The 13159-nt window shown below is 44.2% G+C and overlaps 1 protein-coding gene across 9 annotated transcripts in view; it reads right to left on the reverse strand.

Moving 5' to 3' along the window:
- LOC108936213 (pbx/knotted 1 homeobox 2) overlaps positions 1 to 13159 on the reverse strand; it is a 67540-nt gene that overhangs the window by 39711 nt on the left and 14670 nt on the right. For 6 of the 9 annotated variants that reach the window (XM_018755436.2, XM_018755440.2, XM_018755442.2 and 3 more), the window contains exon 2: positions 10426 to 10506. The exons of 2 other annotated variants lie outside the window; for them this stretch is intronic. The gene's annotated coding sequence lies outside the window, so the exon portion shown is untranslated. Of the gene's footprint in view, positions 1 to 10425; positions 10507 to 11011; positions 12942 to 13159 lie in introns of those variants that run through there. One more of the 9 variants, XM_018755435.2, reaches the window with a different exon arrangement.

The following is a 13159-nucleotide window of genomic DNA, read 5'->3' on the forward strand; positions in this document are numbered from 1 at the left end:
TGATAAAATCTATATTGCAAATGTTCTATTATTCATATCTTATATAACTGTTTTCCCTGAGTGCTAAAAACCGAGATCACTTAACGTTAATTAAAACTGGTTGCAGTCACCCAAAGAGTTCCAGTCAGCTCTACGTACTTGCAGCTCAATATGACAGAGCACAAAGACGCGGACTGAAAAATAGAAGAGTCAGTTCTTCTCAAACCCAATGCTGCCACTCACATCTGTTTCCAAATGCATCACGAGGCTTTCAAAGCGCTGGCACTGCGTGCTTCGCCACGCGCAAACCACTTGCCTTCCTCATCCTCCTCTGAAAGCTGCCAGCTTTCCACATGAAGAGCAAACCATCTCTCTATTGGATATCTCACATCCACCTTGCTGCCAGATGCACCTGCAGTCCAAGCGGGACACCAGGTCATTCTGCTGCCGGGCACTGACGACGACAGGGCCTAGGGGGCCACCGAGAGGGCATTTAGCAGGCCCTGAGCATAGGGCATGCTGGCCAATTCAGTCGCTGACCTGAAACATTCAAGCGTCTGCAGCGGAAGGCCTGTCAGCCCTGTACATGTACAGGTTTGTAGCCATACATCAGTTTTCATAATCCGTGCATGCCTAACGTGCATCAAACTGAAAAGCACACTTACATTTATTAATTTAGCTGACACTTTTCTCCAAAGTGACTTACACTGTTAAGGTTACAATTATTTACCCATTTAGACAGGTGGGTAATTTTACTGGAGCAATTTAGGGTAAGCACCTTGCTCAAGGGTACTACAGCTGGAGGTGAGGCTCGAACCTGCGCCCTTTGGGTCAAAAGGGAGTAGCGCTAACCACTACATTAGCAACTGTCCCTCCACACTATCCTGCAGGGAGAGCGCGTGTGTGTGTGTGGGACATACAGTGCAGGGACATCCCTGAGCAACACATGAACATACCTGAATTTCTTTATGTGACTTCACGGTTTTACATGTTCCCATGCATTTGTTTTCTATTTTCTCCTGGTCAGACCCTCTGTTTGCAGCACAGCACAGCACCGCAGATCTGTTTATAGCCACCTGCCACCTACAGACAATGTAGCACCCCACTGAAAGCAGGTTTCTCATCTGTGTGATGAATCGTGTCTTTGAGATGCTCTCGACTGTAAGGAGAGTGCCGTTATAAAAGATCTTCAGTAAATCAGGAAACCAGTCCTTGTTTTTATGTAACTTTTCTTATGAAAGTATATTTTATAACAAGCAAAAAGTGAAGCATCACCGGTATGCAAACACATAGCAGGTTAATACTCTTTGCCATTTGAGGAAAATGAAATAAAAAGGAATGGAAAAGGGATGGGGACGAAGTCAGAGCAGCGAAAGATTAGGGGAAGAAAAAGGACTAAAAAAAAAACGGGAAACATACATAAAGAAAGGCATCCGGACCCACTCCAATTATCTCTTCCAGCCACGCCAGTGAGGCTGACTTAATTAAACTGACTTTGAGAGGGAGGGGAGAAAATGGGACTGCAAACGGCTGAGAGGCCAGACGAGTACGTATCAGCGTTGAGCACAAAGCCCGGCGATGGCGTCGCGGCCCACTCGCACCCTTTTCAATTTAACTTCAAAAAAATGGAAGGGGGAGGGGGGGGGGACAGCAATAACAATAAAAGTGGAGTCCTTGCCGTTTAGAGCGATGCAATTGCTCCATTCAGATGATTCCTGTGTTGTCATCGGCGTTCACCCTCTCATCGAAAAATAAAAGGGGAATAAAATGATTTTACTCCTTGCCAAATCCCCAATAATCCTCTTGTGCCTTCCTGAATCTGCCTCTGACGGTGACCTTTTCGCAGGAATCCTGTTGCCATGGAAACCCATTGTGGAACCCCCCCCCCCCCCCATCTCCTTTTCCTCGGTCTCTGTTTCTCACACTGTTTGGACAGAATACCTGCGTAAGTGTCTGATGGTGCTTCCTTCCTTTTCTTAGATGTTAGTTCATCCTTCGGTACTTCTTCATTTTACAGTGTCGCTGCTTGCTTCGCCGAACTTGTGAAGACAGTTCGATTTCTTGGTAGCCAGATACACCCCTGTTGTTGCAGTTCGCCATATTTTCGGATTAAACGTATCTTTTAAGAAATCTGTTATAACAACGGCCGTTTATCCATCATTCCCATTCAATGTTTACACCGTGGATCGCTCATGTGTTATAGCACCGCAAAGCCCAGCTTGCCACATACTTCAAAACAGCAGCTTTATACCACGGCGCCTACTTTTTTGTCTCTTGTTACTCATGCAGCAACTCCGTAGGTGATAGACCCAAGACATCTGAACAGAAAACTTGAACTGGGAATCATTCATGCTACATCAAGAGGGTTGCACCGCCGAAATCTGCCATTGACCGTACGATGCATCCCAGTAAGGCCAGAAACGACAACTCTCCCAAATTCAGTTGCATTCCCTACTTGTTGACTTGTGCTGTAATGGGAATACACCATATGAGTGAAATACGTCTCACAAACTCCTGGACAATCATCTGCGATCACGCTCTAGCATCATTAACCTCTCTTAGTGAAGTAACTGTCAAACAGCGTCAGCCAGCTCTACGTTCGAGAAAAGTCTGAATTCTTGTAAACAGTTAGCGTTGCTGGAATCACGGCATCGCTTCAGTTCCAAACCTGAGGTCTGCTGACTTGTTTCAAGTCTCTGGGCCATTCCTTGAAAAAGAGGGAGGGAGGAGCAGGCACAACAAGGAGGCAAATAGGAACAAGCAGTCCATTAAATCGCTTTTTACTCCCTAAAATGTTGGCTGCAGGTTCTGGAGTCGGGAGATAAGGCTAACTGAAGAGGCCTCCCGTGGGGAGCGCGAGGTGGGGGGGGTGAAGCAGCAGGGCAGGAGGGGCGGGTTAACGTGACAACTGCTGTTTTGTCAGGCGCGCGTCGACCTTTCTCCCTCTTCCACTCTATCTCCCACTCTCAGTGCCTTTTTCTAACCACCCCCACACACACAGACACACGCACACACACACACACACACACTCCACGCCGAGAGTGCCACATTCCCCCGCGTTGAGCTCAGCGTGGAGCGTCCCGAGCTTGAGTAGCGGGATTGTTCTAGGCTCACGGGCCTTTCGTCGGTTGCCACGGAAACAGACATACCACAGCTCTGACCCCAGAGGGCCATACTGCCCCCCCCCCCAAGGCATGAGCCACTGGCAGCTGCGATACAGCTGTTACACCGAGACCCGGGTCCGGGGCTCAGGCCTCTGCGACCGACACCCCAGACCCCTCACCAAAAAGACCAAGTCACAAAGGTTGGGGCCGCGGCAGAGCCGAACAGGATCCCTACCGAACGATATTGTGGCAGAACCGAGGGAGGACGAGGGTTTGACAGGGGAGGGTCCTTTCCTTCCTCCAGACCGATTCCAGTTCACAGAGTGCTCACAGAACTACACCGGTATTGTACTCTTTATTCTGCCTTTGGAAAAACAAAGAAATAATCCAAGAGTGTTTTTCAAGGTACAACAGATTCCTATAAATGGGCTGAAACAGGGGGGGGAAACAAAAGAAACTGCTGCAAAGAAAAAAGCATGTGCAAAAGTACCAGAAATGCTGAAAACCTACATCTCCCTTTATGCATGTTAAACAGCCTTGTAATGTGCACTCCTGTCATTTCTGTAAGCACGTTTGTTGTTTTTACACTAGAAACGAAGACCTGTTAAGTTGACAAAGACTGGCTGGACAAGATGCGCAATCTGTGCACATATTAAAGCTGCAGAGGGTGAGAAGGGGGGGAGGGGGGGAGACTGGAAGTCTATATTCTAAATAAATAGGATGATCTGCTCATTTTGCAGCACTACCGCCTAGTTAATGCCTGTAAGACATTAAGCCTTCTTTCTCTGAACAATACGATTCATTGAGTCTTTGACCATCATCCAGATGCTCTTTGGCTACGTACTCCCGTCTTATACTATGTGGTGAGTATTTGTGTGCATGTGTATATACACACACACACACACACACACACACACACACACACACACATATATGTATGTATGTATATATGCATGCACTGTAAAGGAATATATCAACATTGTAGCCATTTAGTCATTTAGCTTGATCCCAGCGTTCACTTTACAATGCATGTAACAGATTTTCCATAATTCCTCCTGCAGGTGGACACTTTGCTTTATACTGCATGTAATAGCTTTTGGCAAGGCAGCCTAATGTTGGTGCCAATAAGGCCATTGAGCCGACTCCCACAGCAGGCAGAGCATGTCGGTGCTAAGATGGCATGAATGATTAAAGTGTGAGCAATGACTCTTACATGATAAGTTCAATAGATCGAGCCTGGTAATTCCTTTAAGGTGCTAACACTTTTTTAACCTTCTCCAAAACAGGAATATTGCTGTTGCTGAATTGACAAAAGGGTCTTTATGGAACAGGTCACAGCAAGAAGGTCACACTCCCCAAACCCTGTCGGTACTAAGGCCTTATGAGACTATGGCTGTTTAAATAAATGAATACATGGATGGAGGGAAATGACTTTTCATTATAAATATAACAGGTTTTAAGAATACCCCAGATAACAGGGGACACTGGGATGTCAAACTGGGATGGTCTTTCCACTCCAGGCCAGAAGGGATATTAAGGCGCATTGAATTACCCAGAAATCCAGACACCCTGACAACCAATTGCTGTAAATGGACATTCACACACTGTATCTATTGCAGTCGTCTCTGTGCTCGCAGAAAAAAAAAAGGGATTTGTTATGTATGTGCCATATCTATGTTTTATTTTCATCTGGTTAACGTTCCCAATGTGGTTTCATCTGGAGTAGTAAGGTACAGTGCCACAGAAGTTGGTCATGCACAGGGGAACTGAGACACAACCAAGTGCACTTGTTTGTAACTTGAAATCTGTGTCTAAAGCTCTTTGTCTGTTGTGAAACGCACTTCTGTATATCCTCAACTGTACTCTGCCTTGGCAGAAATCATCTGCCAACTGAGAAACTGTCAGTTTAAATGGGAAGAATGAAGAAACTTGGTACTTATAGCCTAGAGTTACTTTAATTTTGTTACCCCACAGGAGTGTGTACATTACCTCGGATGGAATTTATGAAGCTCCCTCAACCAGCAAGATGTGCTGAAGCCAATGACCCTGTCTGGTGAATGGAGATCAGCACATTTCCTGGGCAATGCAACACTCCACAACTACAAGTCATCCCACAAAAGTACTTTGCCTGTAAACCTCGAGGATTTTTTTTTCTTACATTTTGTAATACTTGTCTGTCTTTGACTTCATAAGAAATCTCTCCAAGGTACATTCCTTTGTATTCAAAAATTAATTTGTTTCCTCCTTATCTCACTATAACCCCGGAGCTTTGTTACAGCGCTATTTAATAATTTAATAGGAAGCCCTTGAAATAGTGGACCTACCGTATGTTTCACAAACAAACATGATTTAACCACACATGATGTCATCATCTCTAAGCAGAGCCACACTGCCAAACACTGGACCACTCGGTTGTATAGTTCAAACCTCTGGAGCTTCACACAGTGAGAACAATTTACCATTTCAGTTGTTCGCTGCTACTCTTTTAAACCTTAAACCCCCATGGAAATTTAAATCACAATAATTCAAACAGCGGAATATACCGCTGTAAGACTGGTAACATACCCAACATAGAGGTACAACTGCCTTTTCCCCTGAGAGCTGAAATTTTCCATCTCTTTGCCACTATTCAAGTCCTGTACCACTATAAAACTCCGCACGCAACGTATACTGTTAAAATTAAATAAGTAAACATTATATAAAGGAAAGGCTCCATTTTTCTCAGTTAAAGAAACTGACTATGGTGCTAAGTGTGTGAATAGCCCCCTCACCTCACAGCTCCATCAGATGCCACATGCGTGTGTTAGGAGGCACAAAAAAAAGATCTGCCTTGATTGTCCTCAGCTCTTCTTGGTTTTTAATCCCTCCTCACTAACATGTTCACTGTCATTTTGCGTTTACAACAAGCATCTGTAACTGTCCTGACAGTGCCGTAATGATTATGCCGAACACAGATGACACGTCTGTACATTATACGTCTGTTTCTATTCTTGTTTTGTACTTCGCTGAGTCTTCCGTCTCCTTCTGTGCTCAAATGGAGGTGTCTCCTTAGAAAGTAATGATTACACGCATTCTTACTGTACAAAAAAAAAACGGCTTCTTACAGTGGATCATTTCTTGAATCAGCTAGAGCACAAAGTCTAGTTTATTTCTAGTTTAATTGCTATTTTATTTCAAATTCGTTGAATGATAGCTCCCAGGATTTTGAAAAGCACTGAGCTCTGATTTCATTTACTTAGCTGATGCTTTTTTCCAAAGCGACTTACAATGCTAAGATACTCACAGTGATTTACCCTTTTATATAGATGGGTAATTTTACTGGAGCAAATCAGAGTAGGAACCTTGAGCAATGTTACTAGAGATGGAGGTGAGGTTCAAAGTTGGGTCCTTCGAGAACAAGGTGGCAACTGTAACCACTACGCCACCTGATGTCCTTAGTTTAGAAAGCTGGAGATTACAGTAAAAAGGACTTGTCACAGGTAAGAATTTATGTAAAAATCAAAAGTAAGAAAGTGTAAAAATGATATAAGTTGTACAAAAAAATCAGTAATCTGAAATGTTTGTTCTGTTTCATTATGAAATAACTTCCGGCATTCTAGTCTCCACAGAATTAAGCAATAGACTGGCTTCATTTTCTACAACATGTACAGGAAAGCATGTCACAGATAAAAATACATTCACATTATCTATGAAGGCATTAGGAAATTTGCTCTCCCTCATCACTCAAGTATAACACTCTAAACAACTTTAATTTCCTGTATATGTTGTACATTTCACACACCCTCACCCAGAGGTTTTGTTTCCTGCACGTTACGTAAATTTAAAAGAAAAAGTACTGCATATAGAATACCCTCTATGGTTCTTCTTCTCCCATCTGTTTTGTTTTCGCTCGATCTTCCTTTTTGATGAGCTGGGTCTTCAGTCCCCCAATAAAATCCCATTAGCTCTTAATGAAGTCGGGCGCACAGCCTCTTGGCCTCACCTCATTTACCGCGATTGTCTGGCGGCCATTAGCATGGAGGCAATTACAGCAGAGCAGCCAGAGTAATTGGAAATGCCAACAGGGACTCTAAGAAATGGGAATAAATAAAAAATATTCAAACTAATAAGCTTCCATTGAGATGGGGGGCTGCTAAGCTAAATCAACATAATTAGAACTGTGCTTGCTGAAGTAAAGATGCAGAATGGGGGGACGTGGGTAGTTGGGGCTGAGGTCAGGAGGGGAAGAGGGCTGGAACGGGGAATGCGGCTAAAGTCCAAACACATAAGAATAAGGCCGCACTGCTCTCACTAGCTCCACGGAGGTCGTTGACTCTTTCTGTAACAGAACCTTTCTTCATATTCGGTTTCGCCCCACGGATGCCCTTTAAAAACATTAACGACTTGGGACCTGTGCTTGGCAGCTCTAATCAATTGTAGCTGAAACATTTCCCAAATCATTTTGGGTGGCTCGACGCCATTTGGCAGGACATATCTTAAGCCATTATCTTAAATAATGTGATATTGTTTGGATGCATGCCACTACGACTACGAGAGACTTGAGAGCAGAACACGAAAAACACAAACTGAGTGTATCGCCATTAGGAGAACTTCTACTTCTGCTATTAATTAAGGAAACAGTAATTACTATTATTATTATAAACTGAACTTGATTGCCAATGCCCCAGTAATAATCACACATCTTAGTGATTAATTAACAATGCTGCAGACTATAAATACCTCCAAGGACTTCAAGCACAAAATGTACAGAAACTTCATTTAATCAATAGATAATCATGAATGGAAAGCGTTTAACGAAAACCAAAAATGAGCAGACTGGGGGGATTTTGCAAATTTACTTTGAAGACATAAACAAAAATGAACTAAGAATTTGCTGTAAGACTTGAAAAAGGGAAACTGTCCAGAGAGGGAAAACACAAGAGTTCAGAAACGATGTCCGTTCACCCAGCCGCACGGTGGGAGTCAACCCCCCAACCCAACCCCCTACCCCATCCGCCTTTCAGAGGCTCCGCCCCTCTCTAAAGCACTGAACAGGTGGAAGAAACCCGATCGGGCCCGGTGTTCCAACCGCGTTCCCCACAGCCATTCAACACTGACTGAGGACAGGGACGGGAGGGGAACGGGGTGTCTCTGAGCCGCAGGGAACCATGGTCTGGCACTGGGATGTCACAGCCAAATCGGGAAACAGGCGGTCAAAGCCACAATGGTGTTCTGGTCTCCTGAGGGCGCCTACAGTCATAAGTGTGTATGCCATGCTTCTCCATAGCCCACCACTAAAGTAACCCTTCCTTAAACTACTCACACTCATCTATTCATTAGATGTTAGTACTATCATTATATTGATTAGCTCACCTTTTCATTGCAAAGCTACAATTTAACTTAGTAATAAAGCTTCACTGTATACTGGGTAAATTCAGATTTCTCAAGCATCCTACAGAAGGATCCCTTCTGAGACAAGCAAACTTCAGAGTACTGGTCTGTGTCCTTAACGTGAACTCGACCTGCTGATACTCCCTTGGAACGGAGGCCGCTCCATCGCAAGGTGCTTACACGTGCGCTCTGTCACTGCTATAAAGGGTAATTCAAAGTCCTCGGCTCTTCCGCATGTTGTGTTTTTGGACTGCGGGGAAGATAAGCGGTGTACCTGGAGGGAACCCATGCAAACACAGAAAGAATATCCAAATTCGGAATTACAAGTGGATTTCAACCCGCAACACAGGATCTCCGTGAGGTAATAATGCTACCCGCCAAGTCACAGTGCCACTCGACACACATTTAAAGAACGCAGTAACAACTGCTGGCTACAAAAATTCCTCCAGATTAGGCTTTTCTGTTATACACTAGTTAGAATGTGTTATAGAGTGCATGAGCTGATAGATATGCTATGTCCACATACAAAGCAATTCCCCTCATTCAAGCAGAGTAACATACTATATGTAAAATGGTGTCTTGTTGAATTTATTGCCATGGCAACCCATAAAGGCATTCTGTTTAGACATGTACAGCCACATGTGTGTGGACTAAGAGATACATATCAGAAAACCAGTTGTGATGGGCATTGACTGGCGATTGAACGCAGGGCGACAAGGCCATGCCGCTTGGTGAGCGCTCACAAAAAAATATTGAGGCTCCGTCATCTCTTCCCAGAGCAGGAGAGCATTTGAGATGACGGCAGAGCGACAGCGGGGTGCTAACCGCGAAGCGGGACCAGTAGAAAGCATCGCTGCGGCCTCCCTTCAATCCGCCATCCTCAGCACGGCAGAGCAAAAATGTTTATTTGTCTAAAAAAGATCTACAAACAATCACTCGGCTCGACAGGAGAGAGGGTTTCCAGCCAGGAGGAGATTTAATTAGCAAAATCTCGTTAGGGCTAACGAAATTAAGCGTAAAACAATACTCGGCAGGACTCTGGGAGAGACAGGAGGTGGGAACGATTAGGGCCAGGACGATATCGAGACAGGCGCTTCCATGCTGGAGGGTGGAGGGTGGAGAGTGGGGGGTGAGGAGGCGGAGCGCTGGGTTCGGTTGGGGGGAATGACTCGGAATGCCCAGCCATTTGCGAATGCAATTAAACGAGCTCACCTCTCGATGGGTGTCCGATAACACGGAGGTCATCTGCACCGCAAACCATACTCCGTACTCACAGCACAGTCACTTCTGGTTTGTTTTCTTTTTTTGTTTCTCTTTTTGTGCCATTACAAGAAGCAATAATCCTGTAAATAACTAGCATTCAGTGCCACCAAAACCAGCATCAAACAACACATTCTAGCAAATTAAAAGCAGAAACAAAACACAAAACCAAAAACGGAAGCATGTCAAAACTGCACAAAAGCAGGGTGTTTCATTTTACTACTGGGAAACGGTTTCGTTTCTCCACTGCTGCCAGCTGACAGCTTTGCCCTGAGCTTTGATTTCAAGAAGAAAGTTGTTCCGCGTGCCACTCTGCTGTGACGTTTCCCATATCACTTGGGAAATCTCATTTTACCGCCGTCCCTATTTATACAGCAAATGAAACACTGAATCTGCCATGTTGCTTACTGCACCCGATGGCCAAAGAGCCAATAGATTTATTTTTGGGAGACGAGAAATCTATACCGTTGGCAGGCGACTCCGGGACTGTTTGGCGCTGCTACAGGCTTTTGCTTTAATTTCAAGAAAATCAGACATTTTTTAAGAGCAACATTAACCCACTCGTTGGCCATTCCAGATATTAATTCGAGCGGTTTGATTCAATCAAAGTACAGATGTCAGCAAACTCGGAACAAGCATTTAACACGAACGCAGCACAAAACATAGATTATTGCATCAGAGGAGCGGCAAAAAAGTACTTTCAATCACTTACAGATGCTATATCCACAGCAATGGAAATTCCAGAATCTTCTTTGTTGTCTGCAGAGTAATGTCCTCTCCTCTAGGTACCAGCCTGCAAAATAACCAATCCACGTCAGCACGGTTATTCATCTTACGATCTTATTTAAAAGCGCACCTCGAGTGTACCGATTGCTTCAGGTGATTCCTGTCAAATTACTCCGGGTGTAAGTTAATCATGGAGTTTATCTTGGGCAATTCCATGCTTGATGCTGGCAAAGGAAGGAACTCCTTCCCCAAATCCTTTGTGTATGTTCTGCGTTCCCCATAGGCATCCTGACTCACTTATCAGCTCAGAAATGGCACAGTGTGCTTGAACTTTTAAAGAGTCGCCATGTGTTTATGTGTGTGTGTGAGACAGCCTCTGCTGTGTTTGAAGGCCTGGGAGTAACTGAAGGCATAAGAGACACAGGGGCCGGGCTCCGGCTATCTGCAGGTCTTCGTTGTTGAGTCAGGGGGAGGATTGTGGGATATGTTTCTCAGGTTTCTCCTGGTTACAAAGACAATATTTCAGCCGTCTGTAGTCCTTCGGACCGAGGGTGTTGAGCCTCAATACCCACCCATCCCAAGGGACGGTGCCGGCCTTCCTGTTGACGTCAAAATGAATTAGAAAGCAGGCTTCTTCAGTGCAGCTCCCCCCGGGGGGCGGGAGGGCTAATCGCCGTGTTCCTCGTGAACCCACAGAGGAAGCATTAGCATTCCTCGAGTGTTGGCCCACCAAGTCAAAACCCCTCGGCCCCATCGTGCCCGGCCTCTCCCTGCCGGACTCCCTGAAACTCCTGCACCCCTAGCTTTATCGCTTCACATCAACTCCGCCAGGCAAGGCGGCTGAAACAGCTCAGTCCCGATCAGATAGGCCCAAACTCCCACTGTCAAGGAATTCTTCATTAACTCAAACAGTAGGAATGAGGAAAATCCCTTTTAATATTACTTTCAGCTGATTAATACTTAAGGAATCGGTTACGATTAAAATACCCGCACACTCCCGACGTACCCCATCCTGCTACAGCGTATGTACTGTTTCACGTCTCTACGGTGATTTATTGCAATTTAAACCGAGACATTTGTCTCTCCAAATGCTGAAATTCGTATAATAGCAACCAGTGTCAGAGATGCCGCACGTCTAGCATTTCCAAAATTCATTAGGAAATTCAGATTGTTGCCACAACATGTCCAAATTAACACGACCAGCTGGTTTTGTTTCTTTCCGTAAAGCAGCGCAGTTCACGGGGTGCAATTAGTCGATCTGTTTTGATTCAGTTGGACAGTGTCTGAAAAAGGAGTATTTCTGCACACTGTCCACAGTAAGGTTTTAAATCCTGAATGCGTTCCCAGGGGTGGTAAATGTAAGAGCTTCCAGATGGACCTTGTGTCTTTCAAAGGAATTTAACTGTTGAAGATCCAGTCGAAAATGAAGGACCTCCACAACACAAGCGGTGACGTTTATTAGGCAGACAGCAACGAGCGATCTGGATTTTTTAGCTTGAAACGTTCAGGGTGCATTTTCTCCAACATAATACACGGGCAGCGAGACCTGAGCTTGTTAGAGGAAACATCAATGCGCTGTAGCGCTGGCTGTGCTTTTCTCTTGCTCTCTTCTTTGAGATGTTTCACAAAAGGCCATTTTTTTTTCCTGAGCACATTTCAAGGGAGAATTCCTTACTGCTTCTCGCAGGAATATTTACTGTATAGTCGATTAAGCAGCATTGCACTTTTCTCTTCTGAATACACACTGGAGCGCAACACAAAAAGCTCCCGTTTTTCATCCGTATGCGTTTAATACTTGTAATCTATTTCCATTTGCTGCTCATCACTTGCAGAGTATTTTAGACTTCGCACCTAAGGTGTGAACTGGAAATGAGGAGACTAGACTAGACTGTGTTTTTTTTTTGTTTTTTTTTTTTTTTAAAAAGGGAGCTGTTCATAGTTGCCTTTAAGCATACGGTGTGCTGTAAATCAAACTCTGCAGAAAGATAAGCTTTGATTTTGATGCAGTACCTGCACTTTTCCATGTCGGTACCTAAAGGAAGACAGCAGTATATTACAGAAACAAATATTCTACCTTTGAAAAAATAAAACACAAAAGTAAACTGTATAAAGGATCCATAGATCAGGTTCAGCTGCTGTAGGTCAAGGTTGAGAATCAGAGGAGCTAGGACTCATTTCCCACAATCCCTTGCCAACAATAGCCCCCCAGCTGTTCAAAGTCTGCGATAACAACAGCTGCTATGAGGTTTAGGGCTTCTTGTTACTATGACAACGTCAGGCTGATTCATATTCATAGTCTTTCTGTTCTAATAAAGTAAGTGACATTATGCTATAATTTGATTTCCATAAAATGCAAGATGAGAGAACTGGGCTTCTCGGAGCTGAAATGTTCAGTTCAAAACAGATTTAAAAAAAAATACAATTCTGTTCACGGTAACCTCTGTGATCTGCTTGTCCCATGCTCAAATATTCACACCAGGTACACACCCTTCAGTAGATGCAAATAGCAACGTGTGCTTCCTCATGTGTCAGAACTAATAATAGGCAAGCTGTTGACACTGACTTTGACAGTTTTTTTTTTTTTTTTTTTGGACAGGATGTCATAAAAAAAATAAAAATGATAAGGAATTCAGTTATTCACATAAAGAATACCCAAGTGCTTTGACTGTCATACACATATACATAGTTCTTGACAAGAGTCAAACCCAGCTCCTGGGATG

This window comes from Scleropages formosus, chromosome 4 (genome assembly GCF_900964775.1).
Source record: "Scleropages formosus chromosome 4, fSclFor1.1, whole genome shotgun sequence".
NCBI lineage: Eukaryota > Metazoa > Chordata > Actinopteri > Osteoglossiformes > Osteoglossidae > Scleropages > Scleropages formosus.